General features: G+C 47.2%; 1 protein-coding gene across 1 annotated transcript in view; it reads left to right on the plus strand.

Annotated features, from left to right (window-relative positions):
• The window catches only part of TACR1 (tachykinin receptor 1), a 1,899,293-nt gene that overhangs the window by 1,871,492 nt on the left and 11,570 nt on the right, over positions 1-16,231 (plus strand). The gene's annotated exons all lie outside the window — the stretch shown is intronic.

Raw genomic sequence — 16,231 nt, forward strand, 5'->3', positions numbered from 1 at the left:
GTGTTCTGCATTAATTCTTTCATAATGGGCCTGTAATATATCATTTAAGTATCGCTAATTGCCTAAAGTGTGTAGTGGGTTAGTCTAAAGCTCGTGCAGACCGCCCTCCCATCTCCATCCCATCCCCCACTCCGCACTAACCTCGTCTTTAATGTGCAATAGTTAATCGTAAATGTATTTACATTCACACAAATCGTATCGCCCGTTTGGAAGTGCACCGACCTCAAGCACGTAAGAACACATGTGCTTCCAGGCCGTTTTTCCAGTGCCACAAACATTAAATTGAGTAGAGTATGTATTTACTTATTTATATTAATGAGGCCTCCTTGACTGTAAGCTTCGCCCTTTGGGCTTGGCTTCACAGCTCACATGTTGATTGCTAGCTTCCAATGAGGTTAGCCAGGGGCTGAAGTGCTACGTTATTTACAAACTTGGGGGCATATCAGCAACACCCGGCGATAATTATCGCTCAGCGCTCTTAGCGTGAGGATAATTATCGCCGGGTAACGCTGAGATAGCGTGCTATTAGCAACGCTTATCTCCTCAGCGATAAAAATCCTCACGCTAACTGCCTAACATGAGATTATCGCTGGAAACCCAGCGATAATCTTACGCAATGTGGCGTTAGCTTGCTGATAGGGACTCACATACATAGCCATGATATCCACCTTCCATAGGCTATCATGGCTAAGTCAGTCCTGAAGCAGGCGTAAGGAAAGTAGCGATAACAGGGGTTATCGCTACTTTTCCTGCCGCTATGCTTCATAGCGTGGGGCTTGATGATAGGAGAAATGTCGCTTAGCGACATTTCTCCTATCATGTGAGGTCAGGAACGCCCACTTTGCATCACATTAGAGATGCAAAGCTGGGCGTTAGGAATCCCGACGCTAAAGCAAGGTTTCACGCGTTAGCGTGGCCTTGCTAATTAGGCGATAAAATTATTGCCGCTTTTCGGCCGAAAACGGCCGCAAAAGCGGCGATATTTTTTAACGCCTGCTTGTAAATATGGCCCATAAACCTCTAACAGCCCCATTTTAAGAGTGTTCTATCACCCACTGAGAGCCATCGGAGTAATTTCGTGGCAAGTGATTTGGCCTCTTACCAAGAGCTGCGTCAAGTGCCTTTGTGTGTGTTGAGACTCGTCACCATCAAAGGTAACCCCAAGGGTTTTTAATGTTCCATGAAGCTGGCATTTTTTATCTAAAGAGGTCATTATATCCCTTTTGACTTGACTTGGCAAGGCATGACATAACATAAAAGAAACATAACATGTCAATTTTTATATTGCCTGTTGGAAATGTTTCACAGATCACTGTTATTTAGGATTACCCGACTCAATGATATTCGTTTTGCCACTGTCAAAGGGATGCAAGTTTTATGAGAACGCACTTCTGACCATGAAATCGACCACAGATTCCCTGAAACTGATGTATTATTCCAATGGGCCACTAAACACAACATACAAATATTTTTCATCCCAAATACGTTGATTTATTGATTGGTATTTTGATGCCACATTAGGTAGGCAAAAGGTTCTCTGTAGAAGACAGGTTGTAGGGGTATCACGTTTGGATAACCCTTTCCATCTACATCTCTTCTAACATTCACATTAGGTTACGTTATATATTATGTTATGCATATTTTTAGAAAGCGCTATCACCTGAGAGAGTACCTTTGACATTTTTATTGCTTTAAATTTGGTGTAGAGCAATTTCATTAAAACCATAAAGTATGTGCCAGAGCGGAAATTGCAGTTCAAACAATCAAATGCAATGCTTGCAAATGTCTGACCAACTGCCAGTCAGTCTCACACCAGTACATCCTTATGTTCTCACTCTGCCCCTCCAGAGAGGGAGGCCGTCTTGTTTCTGCTCCAATAGGAAGAGTCGAGTTCAAACTTCCGTTCCACATCTCTGATGAACAGGAACATAAGCAACTGCAAATCATTTTCGGTCTTGTATATGCCTGAAATACATGTAAAAGTGTCAGCCACTGGCAGGAATGCAGCCTGAGCAATTGGGAGATTAAGGGGGGAATGGGGGGGCAAGCCGACACCAGACCACTTTATTGTGTGTGAACAAATGCATAAATCATTCATTCACTCCCATGCTCTCCATGCCACTGGAATCAAGCTATCCTGGCTGAAGAGGGGTGAAACCCCAAAACCAGTCCTAGGATGCTTGTTTCCAGTTCAGGGAGGACCTGGCTCGGCAGTTCGGGCTGGACTGTTCCCATAAGGCACAGGGTCAAGACTGATTTGCATACGGCTGGGTTCAAACTGGAATGGCATGGTGAGCAAAAAAAAAGATGGATTTAGGCCCAGATCTCTGTACTGGGGTGAATGTATGACATTGTTCTGCATTCTGTCCATCAATTGTTGTTTTTGCATTTGTCACCCCGATTGAGACGGGTATGCCCAGACGTGGATCCCGTGCTCTCCATGCCACTGGAATCAAGCTATCCTGGCTGAAGAGGGGTGAAACTCCGAAACCAGTCCTAGGATGCTTGTTTCCAGTTCAGGGAGGACCTGGCTTGGCAGTTCGGGCCGCACTGCTCCCATAAGGCACAGGGTCAAGTCTGATTTGCATACGGCTGGGTTCAAACTGGAATGGCATGATGAGCAAAAAAACAATGGATTTAGGCCCAGATCTCTGTACTGGGGTGAATGTATGACATTGTTCTGCATTCTGTCCATCAACTGTTGTTTTTACATTTGTCACCCTGATTGAGACGGGTATGACCAGACGTGGGTCCCGTGCTCTCCATGCCACTGGAATCAAGCTATCCTGGCTGAAGAGGGGTGAAACTCCGAAACCAGTCCTAGGATGCTTGTTTCCAGTTCAGGGAGGACCTGGCTTGGCAGTTCGGGTCGCACTGTTCCCATAAGGCACAGAGTCAAGACTGATTTGCATATGGCTGGGTTCAAACTGAAATGGCATGGTGAGCAAAAAAAGAAGGATTTAGGCCCAGATCTCTGAACTGGGGTGAATGTATGACACTGTTCTGTATTCTGTCCATCAACTGTTGTTTTTGCATTTGTCACCCCGATTGAGACGGGTATGCCCAGACATGGGTCTGGTTGAAGAGAGGTGAAACCCCGAAACAGGTCCTAGGATGCTTGTGTCCAGTCCAGGGAGGACCTGGCTTGGCAGTTCGGGCTGGACTGTTTCCATGAGGCATAGGGTCAAGACTGATTTGCATATGGCTGGGTTCAACCTGGAATGGCATAGTGAGCAAAAAAATGATGGATTTAGGCCCAGATCTCTGTACTGGGGTGGATGTATGACATTGTTCTGCATTCTGTCCATCAACTGTTGTTTTTGCTCCTATTATAGAAAGCCTATCTTCACTCCTGATATTTCTCACCACTGTCCTGACAGAAATTATTAGACTTCCCGGTGGGCCTGGCCAATATCATCAACCAACGGGGGTAGCCTCTCAAAAAACATTTATGTCTGAAAATGGTGAAACCTTTTATACACATTCTAGCTCCAATATGCAATCCGAAGGGCCCCGGTCAAAGCTCAGCACCTCGGCAGTCTAAATTTTGCCGCAACTAGGACCCATGATGGCGCCGACTACCTCCCTGGAGTAATGGCCCTGGATAAATAATGGTCATCTTGTTGCCCTAGGAGCACAAATATTCCATCTTTAAACTCATATTTCGAGCAGCCAGGGGCATCATTATCCGTGAATTTAGTGGAGGTTCCATCTTCAGGGATTAAGTCAGCCCAGGGGAAATAGCTAATGATTCCTTGTCACCGATCCCCCTCAGTAAGAAGGAAAAGAAAAGACTCAGAAAACAGTGAAACAAGTCAAATATTTGTACTTCTTCTGCAAAACGCAACTTGTTTCCGCTGTTTACGAGCAAAAGAAAAGAGCCTGCTCAACTCAATGGTAATGAAAGCAGCCCCCAACAGTCACCGCCTACTCTAACGCTGACCTTGCAGGTTGACGCAGCACCTGCTGGACTTAAGTCATTGCAATGCCCTCCTGGTAATGGGCTGAGTCAGCTGCCCGGGCAATCAGGTGCATGCAAAGAAGCTACAGTGTCAAGGTTTGCCAACGCAGGTGTGAGTGGACAGTGGCAGAATCAATCGCACAGACACTCAAGCATAAGCAAAGAAGAAGCAACAGCATGGACCGCCACTGCAGGCTCATGTGAACAGAGACAGTTGACTATCTGAGAACTTCCCACCAAACAAATCAGACCCCTCACTGTTGTTAAGAGCAACCCAGTTCGGACTCGGAAGGATACCCTTCATGGAACAATAACAAATAACCAGGGTCCTTTGATCCCCCAGTTGGAGCCCACACATAAATTCGAGCACTCACTTTGTGATTCACAAGAGGCTCAGCTGGTATTGCCCCAGTCGGACCAGAATCAACTCAGGCCCTGTGGACCACAGCAGGAAGCAGCCTCTCAATGCGCAAACACAAAGCTGCTGTTCCCCCCAGAGTATCATTCGCAAGGCCCCCACAGTATTTTAAACAGGGGGAACATATTAAGGTTCTGGAAGACCATTCCTGGACTGAGTAGTTTGGAGTCACGTGATATTATATCAATCGAATTCCCCCACCCCCAAAGGCTCTCAAACCTCAGAACCCACATTAGCAACATTCATTCCGCCAACCCTTGCGCAGTTAATATTATCCAAATCAGAGATATTTAACACGTGAGGCGTCAAGACTAGTACCTTCAAAAAGATTGGTTATCCTACTGTACTAGGTAAACTGCAAACCCCACAGTTCCCTGTAGGAAGAAACCGTATTCAATCTTAAAAAACGCCCAGGGCTGTGTCGTCACAAAATGTAGCAAACAAATGGTGTTAACCACTGACTTCACAGGGAAAGATTGGAACTGGCTGGCCGCCGCTCTATCTCACAGACGCTCTGATTGAAATAACCCCTGGGTATGCCCTCACTACAATCCGCCTGCACTGTCCCTGTGCTCTTCAAACATCAATGGTATTCTTCAGAAACTACAGTCTCTAGATATAATTGTTTTTAAACAACTATGAAATCATAGCTCTGCAGGAAACAAGGGCCGAGTTGAGATGCCCAATATAAGGCTACATTGAGTACTGGAAGCCCGTAATCAGTGAGCATAGGCACAGCAGAACAAAAGGCGGGAAATCCATAAATACCTCAGTTAAACTAAGTGGGAAAATTGATCCAATAACATTACAGGAGAATTGGCTACTAGGAATAAAAATCAGCAACTGGAGACTGTGGCCCTCCCTTTTGTTGATTAACGTTTACATCAACCCAAGTGCAATGGAGAAGAGGCCAAAACGTACTCGTTTAATAAAAATGTTGTTTGATTTAGCCAGGGACCACACCCAGCAGACTGTTGGATTACAGGGAGTGCCCAGAACATCAGCAAACAATCTAAGCCAAGGGGTTGTCCACAAAGCTTGTTTGGTGAATACCTGGTCCTGCAACTAATCAGCGTGGGCATGAAAGTATTGCACGGGCGGTTGCCACAAGAGAGACCTCCAAAATGGTCAAGAACCGATGGGAAAATCTATTCCAATCTTACTACACCATCTGTAACACAAAAATGTTCCCTTTTATATAAAACTACCACATTGTTTTACTGATAGAGAGCGCCCATCACCCACAAATCACTACTATAACATCCAACTTATCTCATCATGCCCTGGCAAGTGCCACATGCACAGGAACACGCACTGAGCATCTCAAGCATCTTAAATGGAGTGGCTCCATCAGTGACACTGTCATGGCAGAATGCATTAAGCACCTAACTGAAGCTGAGGCCAATAATGGGTCCCTGATTAAAGAGCGGACTAGCCTTAAGAAAGCCATTGATCAGGTAGCGCCGGCACGGAGGGAGAAAGTTAGAGATAAAGGAAAAGGCGCCCCCTGTTTCAATGAAGAAGTGAGGGGCAGGAAGCAAACCCTCCGGCAAGCTGAGAGGAGGTGGCGGAAATCGGATAGCCAAGCGGATCTTGCCGCCCACAAACTCTTGCTTACATCATATAAAAAGGCCATTATGGCTAGGAAGGCTGAATACTATGAGGCAAGAATCACATCTTCAAATAAACAGAAATAGACCTTTAAAATATTAAAAGACCTCAGCCAGATGTCAACACTAGGATCCACAGCTTCACCAGTAGACTGCAACACCTTCCAGACCTATTTTCTGCATGAGGTCATGGACATCCTAGCTGAGATTGAGAGCACCCCGACCCATCAGGCCGCACCTAAACAGTACCCCACGCCCCTTACGCAGACTAACCAGCTCCCCTCTTTCCCCAACTTAGACCTAGTCTCTCTGTCAGGCCTGATGAGCCATATCAAATCAGGCTCACCAGCAAATCCCTGGCCTCCTAGGATCTTTCGCATGGCCCTCCCAGGTCTTGAAAGACAGATCCTCGCCCTACCTAATTGCTCCCTGGAGACAGGCTACCTTCCCTCCGGCCTGAAGGAAGCCAGGGTCACCTCCCTGTTGAAAAAACCCAGGGCTGCTGCTGCCACTCTTAAAACTACAGACCATTTTCCCAGCTCCCCTTCCTGGAGAAAGTCTTAGAGCAGCATATCCTTAAAACACTCGCGGCCTTCCTGGAGGAACACCTGCTACTCCAAGGGCGGCAGGCGGGCTTCAGGCCCCACCACAGAGCTGGTAATGCTAGCAGTACTTGATGAGCTCAGAGTCATGGCCGACAAGAAGAAACCGTGCGCACTGGTGCTGTTAGACTTGTCGGCAGCATTCGATACAGTCAATCATGCGCAGCTTCTAGCCCGCGTTGCCGAGCTGGGCATCTGCGGGGTGGCTTACCAGTGGCTGGAATCCTTTCTCTCCGGGTGGTCACAGAGGGTCCAGCTTGGGGAGCAGGTGTCCGAAAGGGGCGCCCTTACGTGTGGCGTCCCTCAGGGTTCAGCACTGTCCCCGCTCTTCTTCAACATTTACCTCCAGCCGCTAATAGCTTCCTTGGGGCGCATGGACTGCCAAGTCTTTAATTATGCGGACGACACGCAGCTCATCTTCCAGATCGACAACTCCCAGGAGGTCCCTTCCTTGGTTCAAAATATTCTTAGATACACCGTGAACTGGATGACGACAAACTCTCTGAAGGTCAACCCAGACAAAACTGAGGTCCGAGTCATCCCCAGGAAGGTAACCCCCTGAAGTGACCATTTCTGGCCCCAAGAGCTGAGCATAACCCCTACGCCGGTCACGACCGTAAAAATCTTGGGCTTTAAGATAGACACGGACCTCTCTATGTCCAACCAAGTTGCGTCCGTGACTGGTACATGCACTGTCCTGCTGAGACAGATGCGGAGACTTGCCTCCCTCCTCTTGATGGCAGCTCTACAAAGTATCAGCCACCATCCTGTCCAGATTAGATAACAGGAACGCCCTATACATCGGCCTACTGGAAAAACTAACAAACAAATTACAGGTGACCATGAATGATGCAGCTAGGCTGATCTTCAGGCTCCCCAGAAGGGCACATGCGACCCCTCTCTTGCACAAGCTTCATTGGCTCCCAATCAAGCAGAGGGCCAAATTCAAGGGCCTTTGTATTGCCCACAAAGCAACCTACGGCCAGGCCCTGACCTACATTAAAGAGCGTCTTCAACACTATGTGCCAGGCCGTAAACTTCGGTCCGCTGAGAGCTGCCTGCTGGCAGTTCCCCGGTTCAATACAAAATCCAAGGGAGGCAGATCCCTCTCTGTCCTGCTCCCGCTACTCTGGAATAAACTACCTGATGACCTCCATAAGGAGTGCGCTCTCCTCCCTTTCAGGAGACGCCTCAAAACGCTCCTGTTCAGGGAGGCGTTAGGTTCCATCTAATCATCTGTCACGCATGGTCCTGGGGACTGCAGTGGGTTTTGGGTATTAGCCCCCTCTCTCAAAGCGCTAAGAGACCTGATGGTGATTATGCGCTATAGAAGCAGCAGTTAACATTAACATTAACATTATTATTCGATGTGATTTTCATTTGATTGCTTGCAGAATGCCATCGATCAGTCCATTGGTATGGTTCTTCCAACTTAACCGTTACTTTAATCATGATTAAGGACTTAAAGAAAGCCTGTAACAAGGATCTGTGGAGTGTTCATAAGAACCCAGGAGCAAATGTATTCAAGCAGGTACAAAAGATTTACAAGAAGGGAATCTTTACAGAAAAAAGAAAACATTTAGAGTATTTCCGGACAACACTCCTCTGCGCTAGCAAAAATCTCAATTCCAGGAATCTTTGGGGCCTGGTGAATAGGCAAATGAATGGCCAAAGCGGGCTGGGCTGCACAAACATTACAAAACCAGAATGGACATCTTTCCTTGCTATGCATTTTTTGGCAAAGGAGGAGGAAGTCTGTCAGTGTGATGGGGGCACCCAAAGCATTATTGTGATATCTACTCAAGCCCATCCCAAGATCCAGACCCTTTGTATCCACCAGCCAGGGATATGGCATTTCACACAAGACGCTTAGAGAGTCTAATATCAAAGACACAAATGTAGGGAGCTCCTGGACCTAATGGTCTGCCTTAGACACTTTTCAAACAGCACATCACATTCTGGGCAGGACAGCTCAACAGGAGTTTGTTTTGACTAATGCCTGAGGAGGTAAGCAATGCCTTAATCATGGAGTGGTGCCATAACCCATCTGATTTATAAGGGAGGCTGCAGATCTGATCTAAATAAATATAGCTTAATAGCGGTCATTGATAATGAAGCTAAATACTATGCCAGCTTGCTTCTGGAGGATCTATGGATGTGGTTTGAGCAAAAGGAGCTAATCCCAATGAACCAAACAGGGTTCATGGCAAAATCTGGCACTCTAACCAATGTAATGGCAATATCAATTCTGAAAGATAAGGTAACAATTCTACATTCCCTGATACACTGCTGCTTCATTGACTTTTAGGCGGCGCTTGACCGAGTACCATGGGGGGACTCTGTGGGTCAAACTAAAGAAATGAGAACTACCCTCAAAACTTTTGGAGGCCATAATCTAGCTACATTCCGATACTTGGATGTGCATTAAACTGGGAGATGATACTCACATATCAAGGAAAATCCCCAAATCACGGGGAGTGAAGCAGGGATGCATGCTAGCCCCTCTGCTTTTTAACCGGTTTGTTGCGGATTTATCACAGCTCTTTGAGGCCACCAATCGACACCCCCCAAAGATCGGAGGTGGACGGATCAGTAACCATCTGTAAACTGACGATATTTCCCTACAAGCTTAGGCCTTCAACAGCTGCTTAACCAATTGCACATTTTATGACCATTAACAACCGAGAGATGAATTTAAAGATAACACAAGTCATAACGTTTAGTGGGAAAAAATATCAGGCAGGTGGCTGGCTTTATAGTGACAATAAAATTGTATTGCATCAATCTTACAAGTACCTGGGGGCGCATATAGTTGCAAGGGTTTTTTTTGTGAAGCAACGGAAAGAAGTCATAGCAAAAGCCCTGACCCTCCAGGTAAATCTATCAAAATTATCAAAATCAGTACTGGGGCCAAGCATCTCATCCCTGCTGGAAGTCATGAGGGTGAAAATCTCTCATTCATTGACCTATGACAGGGACATTTTACTGGGTAGGGACAATAGTCTGCTGCATAAACTCATGAAGATATACAAAAGGGTTTTCTGGCTCATCTGCTGCCCAGATCAGGTTGGAACCAGGCCTTCCTGACCAGCGGGCAGCTAGTGCCTACCTCAACCGGTATCGTAAGTTGCAGGGGGCCCGGGTTGGTTGCCTAGAGGCATTGCTATGGATTGAAATTAGCTCTAGAGGCCCAAGCACATCATCGGTTCTTTGAGGATTGCCACCAATTGCTGAATGTGAAAGAACTTTGGGCCAGTAATTTGAGTCAATCAGCATTTAAAGCGGGTATCGGAAAAGGCGTCCACCTTTGGTCATGGCATTCAGCTAGAGCCCCTTTGTCAAACGTAGGCATGCCTGGGTTGTCATCAACATGAGACATGCACACTTCAAAGATTATTCTGGTGTGTTTTTTAAGTACTTTTAAAGGATTTTTTTGTTAGGCTGACTGGACAGATTGTACCCCTTATTGTATTGAAGCCTTTCACTGTGTCACAACTCTGATGGTGTCCTGTCGAAGGAATAATTTGTTGCTGCACCCTTGTTATAGTACTTTTGAGGCCACCCCTTTCTATCAGCTAACCAGTGTGGTATTCCCTATATGTTTCAAATGTTGATTGTACTGTTTTAATATGTGCATTTCGATTCCATGGTTTTAGCAAATTGAACTGGTTTTAAATAGCCGCATACAATGAAGGGTATTATTATTATTACTATGACTCTCCATGACAGTAGGAGATCCTGGACCTGTCCTTTGGCCTGGAAGGGTGCCCCATAGGAACTCTTGTAATATTCAGGTACTATTGTATAGGCTCAGGGTTGATCATATTTAGTGGTGTTGGCAGCTTATCATGATGTGCACTCTCTTGTGTACCTAGACTATATCCAGGTATGAGGGTGTTTGCGATGTATTGGCCTCACTGGTGTAAAGTGTCATTGTGATGTGAATCCCAGAACCTTGCACTGATTTCCTGTGTGCATGTTGAGTGTGTTTGAGTGTGCTGCGCATGTGTAGCACATGTATTGTAGTAGAACTCTGCATGTTGTGTGCATCTGAATATTGGGGCATGTGAGATCAACTTTGAATGCCACATGTTTAGCACAGCACATGATAGAGGATGAGGACAGCTTCCCCAGGCTGTGGACTTTGCACAAATGCCTTGTCTGGAGAGCAGCCTGAATATGATGTTTGAAAGAGGATATACCCAAATTGTTTCTCAAGCCACAGGCAGTTGATCCTTATCTGCTTTCTGGCACTGGTGTATAAACATTTGAAACTAACCACCCCACTTTGTTCAAGACCTAAGTTCTTCTTGACCAAGAAAAGGCGTTCCTCCTTAGAGTACTTTAGAAGCTTCTGCGCATCTTCACGAACCTACATCCGCCGTGAGGGAAACGGCTGTCATGCTGATCTTGCCTTGACCATCTCATTTCCTCATCACTTTGCCCAGAAACGCCGTGAGGGGAACGGCAGCGCGAGGCACGAACTACACCCCCCAGAAGCCTTAGCGCGTTTGACGCTGTCACGTATCACGTGACCTCGCTGGTGGGCCTTATCTGGCCGAAGCGCCTCCCGCAGCGCGGGACGCATCTTCACGAACCTACATCCGCCGTGAGGGAAACGGCTGTCATGCTGATCTTGCCTTGACCATCTCATTTCCTCATCACTTTGCCCAGAAACGCCGTGAGGGGAACGGCAGCGCGAGGCACGAACTACACCCCCCAGAAGCCTTAGCGCGTTTGACGCTGTCACGTATCACGTGACCTCGCTGGTGGGCCTTATCTGGCCGAAGCGCCTCCCGCAGCGCGGGACGCATCTTCACGAACCTACATCCGCCGTGAGGGAAGCGGCTGTCATGCTGATCTTGCCTTGACCATCTCATTTCCTCATCACTTTGCCCAGAAACGCCGTGAGGGGAACGGCAGCGCGAGGCACGAACTACACCCCCCAGAAGCCTTAGCGCGTTTGACGCTGTCACGTATCACGTGACCTCGCTGGTGGGCCTTATCTGGCCGAAGCACCTCCCGCAGCGCGGGACGCGCGCGGGCGGCGCCCGGTCCAAGCCCGGGCCAAGGGCGGGCCCGTTTAAGCCCGTTCAAGCACGATCAAGACCGGACCGGGCCACCCCTCTGTCATCCCTGATACTGCTTGCTGTATTGGCTTCGAGGAGGATTGTAAGTACTGTTATTTTTGCTCCTTGATTAACGCACCATGGCTGCACCATCAACCAGAAGCAGGACTGTATTAACAGGAACTCTGGACAATTTTATAACAAGAGCAAATTCCGTAATAGACCAGGGGATAATATTAATGGAAAGAAGAGTCTCCCAAGACATAGCGTTTGCAAAAAGATCCTCCTTGGGTCATATTGCTAATGTAGGCTCTCCAAATGCTCCTAGCAGAGTAACACCAGATAATCGCCCCTCATGCATGGACAATGCATCCTGCAGTTCAGATCTATTGCAGCCCCTCCCATCTGAGCAAGCCCTAGATTCTACTTTAGCGTCAACAATGCTAAGCTCCCCTGAGAGGTTAAGTCTCCCCCAGTTGCGAGGAAGACGTGAGGGAGCGATGCCAAAAAGGAAATTGACTACGGTGTCGAGAGCGGGGGGAAAAAAAGCGAAATTTGCCAAAGGTCATACGGGTACTCAGATGATAACTGACTCAACTATAACAGCCCAACACGCAGCTGCTTTAGTCCAGGGCCCACCTATACCCTTAGGAACTAGGGCAGCAACTCCCATTAGTAGTGAAACCCCACGTGAGATACATGACACCTCAGCAGAGATAAATGCCACTATAACTGCTCTTCTGAGTGCTATTATTAATCCCCTGGAATTGAGATTGTCTCGTATTGAGCAGCAGCTTTTACGGCTAGAACAGGTGGCGTTGGATACACAGAGCAAGCTAATTCCAAATATACCTAATCCATGCCCTCTTCCTGCCAAAAATGGGTGTTTCCAGTCTGACTTAGATCCAATTAACAACACGCCTGTCCCTCCAAAAATACTAACAGCAACAAACCCAGCCACTATCCCAACCACTCAAATGGGGAAGGGGGATGCCAACACAAATGAAGGGAATGGTGATCAGATGGAGAGCAAGGGGTATCTCCCCAAGGAACGTACCATAGATTTGCCACCAGAATGTAGCCCTTATGTGGCAATTTTGGTTGGAGTCCCCGAGCTCCCAATCTCAACCATAGAATCATACCCCTCCCTCAAAAATAAAGTAATAGATTGGCTTAACAAATACCGACCACTTCCAGAACGCATCACTAGCGAAATCCTTATGGTACGCAGAGCATCGTGGGTGGGTCATGGCCCAAAAAACATCAAAGGTGATTGTATTCTAGTAAACTTTAAAGACCCCCGAACTGCTGAATATATCTGCAATTGGAGGTACCAGGGACAGGGTGCACTGATCCAAACTCACCCGCTGTCTTACTTTTACCCACCGACCCGCTGGGATGCTAGGGAGAATGGCTGGACATTAGTACAACATAGAGGAGGAGCAAGGCCACCAAGGGCTCCATTTGACCATCCACCAGCACCCCCTAAAATATTAACACAAAATAGATACAGCTGTCTGGACCACGTGGATTGACTTGATCGGGTAATGGGAGCGGCGCAAACTCAGAATAACAGCAAAAGTCGGGTTGTCAATGAAGCTGAAGGCCAATCAACAATAGATGGGCTCTCAACCACTATCATAGAGAAACACACCCATACTGCTGAACTCCCTCCTGAACTTCAAGAGGTTACATCTGATGCTAGGCGTCCAGACGTGCAAGAGGTTATAGAGCCGCACCTATGTGACAGTACTGTTACAATTAGGAGCGACTGTAATACCAGGGTACCTATGAACACTGAATCCATGGTAATTGCGTCTTGGAATGTTGCGGGCCTACATAGTAAAGTAGTGAGCGGTGAATGGGGAACGTTTATCGATGGAATGGACATATGTCTATTCCAGGAGACCTGGGCAAGAACTGAGGAAAGGAGAATGGGATTTGCGGGTTTTCATGTACCTGCACGATGGGGGGGTAAGGGTCGACCGTCTGGGGGTCTTACCATATGGGTGGCAACTCACTTGGGCTGTTCAGCCGAGTCTGTTAGCACACACTCGGACGATATACAGTGTGTAATCCTGAAATGGCCCAATAATTTCAAGCTGGCTGTTGTGAATGTTTACTCGAGGCCTGTCAGCCTATCTAGTGAGTCTACTACGGTCGACGAACTATCACATTTTCTGTACTCCATCCCTACGGATGTGTCCTTACTAGTAGCAGGAGATTTTAACTGCCACTTTGAACCCTTACCGGGGATGGACCATGGTGCACTTGCAACTGAGGATGATTACTGGTCCATTCCGCAAGTCCAATCTCCTCACATCAGGTCCTGGTCCCCTCTAGCGGTCCAAATAACGGCCCTCACACTAAGCCACTCAATCAGGGCTTGTAACGGACGCACCAATTCAGATACTCCTTCCAGGTGCACATACAACAAAAAGGGCCACGAATCGCGTCTAGACTACATTATGGTTCGGACACAGTCGTGGCCAAAGGTTATCGACCTCGAGATTATCGCAAGGGACGACAGTGATCACAATTTGCTGAGGCTGGAGCTGGCTTCTCCGGTCACACAACCGAAGGATTTAGGACCCAGAGATGCCCGAGTAGACAGGTTAGTCCTAACCAATGACCGGCGCAGGGTCAAGTGGGACAAGGTGGAGGCATCCCCTGAGGACCTGGCAAGATTGTATAATTCAGTCTTGCCGTGTTTTATCGAATTAGATGTTTTAATAACCCAAGAACCTTCTCCAGATTTTAATATCAAACTGCAGGCCCTGCATACGAATCTCGTTAGTATCTTGTCAGATATGTTTAATCCAGCAGCAACCAAAAGAAAGAATAGGACCCCCCTTTCCTCTTGGTATAATGATGCTTGTCGCCTGGCAAAAAAAGAGTTGATTCGGGCTGTAAAGCAAGGCAACGATAAGATTCTTATCGCCGCCAAGAGAACTCATTATAAAGCTATGCTGAAGCTGGCCAAACAGGATTGGGACCATGCAAAATGGACCGATCTGTCATGCGCCCTAGAACAGAGAGATGCCCGTAAATTTTGGTCTATAATCAACACAGGAAGTGGGGATCCTAAACCGGCCACTGAGCCTAATATAGAGGCTAGTATCTGGGAAGACCACTTTAGAGCCCTGTATGCCATCGAAGTTGATATGGACACATATCCGGCACTATCAGCACTGAATGACTCCTATGATTGCATACAGTTTTCGCCTGAGGAAGTTGTTAATGCCATTTCGAAAATTCCACCTAGCAAGGCCCCTGGGCTAGACAAATTGCCGGGAGACCTCTTTAAACACCAAATGGAGATCTGGGGACCATACCTATGCATTTTATTTAATGCAATCTTGAGAGGAATGAACGTGCCCTGCACTTGGTTGGGCGCAGAAATTGTTCCTATCTTCAAGAAGGGTTCCCCCTTGCTACCGGCTAATTACAGACCCATCAGCCTCATAGATGTCCCGCAAAAAATTTTTGCGCGGCTCATCCTTGAACGACTTGAGGACTGGATGGAGGAGCACGCTATACTGAGCCAATACCAAGCGGGGTTTAGGAGGAACACCTCTACCATGGACCAAATCTTTCGCTTGTTATTACTATTCTGGAAAACAGCAAAGATCGAGGGTGGCAGCCTCTACATGGTATTTGTGGACCTCCGCTCCGCTTTCGATTTAGTACCCCGAGGGAAACTTTGGGGCGTGTTGGTCAGTCTGGGGGTACCCCTACCAATCCTGACAATACTGATCAAGTTGCATGAGGGCAATTTTGCCCAGGTGCGTCATGGGAAGAACGGGGCTTTAACCTCTAAGTTCCCCATTGGCAGAGGGGTGAGACAGGGGTGCGTTCTAGCACCCACCCTGTTCTGCCTATATGTCAATGGTGTGATTTCCCATCTTAATAGCGCCCTTAACAATGACGCCCCAATTCTGGCAGGTAGCAGGGTGCCAGCAATTATGTTTGCGGATGACACCCTGCTACTTTCCAAATCACCAATGGGAATTCAGCGTGTCCTTGACAGTTTCGAGGACTTCTGTAGAGGTCGAGGCCTGGAAATTAATGTGAACAAAACAAAGTATATGGTGTTTAATCCTTCACCTTCCACACGGCCAAACCCTAAACTTGATTCATCAAAGCTAGAAAGGGTAAAAACTTTTGATTATTTAGGAGTAACGCTGAACGAAAATCTTTCATGGGCTCCACAAATTGCCAAGGCGCAGCTGAAATTAGCCCAGTATGCTGGGGGTATCCTTAAGTTTTCCAACACGTCCACATACAAACCAATTAAACCCCCGCTTGAAGTATATAAGAGCCAGGCCAGGGCAGCAATTCTATATGGAGCAGAACTTTGGGGGCACCTACCTGGGCTGGAACTTCTTAAAATTGAAAACAAGTTCATCAGACAGTTACTATCACTTCCACAGAGTACTCCGATGCATCCTCTGAGGATGGATCTGAATCTGAGGTCGATGGATGATGAACTAGCTTTGAAGCCCCTTAGGTACTGGCACAGGCTGTGGACTACACCAGAATTATTGTATTATAGATTAGAGCTGAAGGAA

This window comes from Triturus cristatus, chromosome 11 (assembly GCF_964204655.1).
Source record: "Triturus cristatus chromosome 11, aTriCri1.1, whole genome shotgun sequence".
Lineage (NCBI taxonomy): Eukaryota > Metazoa > Chordata > Amphibia > Caudata > Salamandridae > Triturus > Triturus cristatus.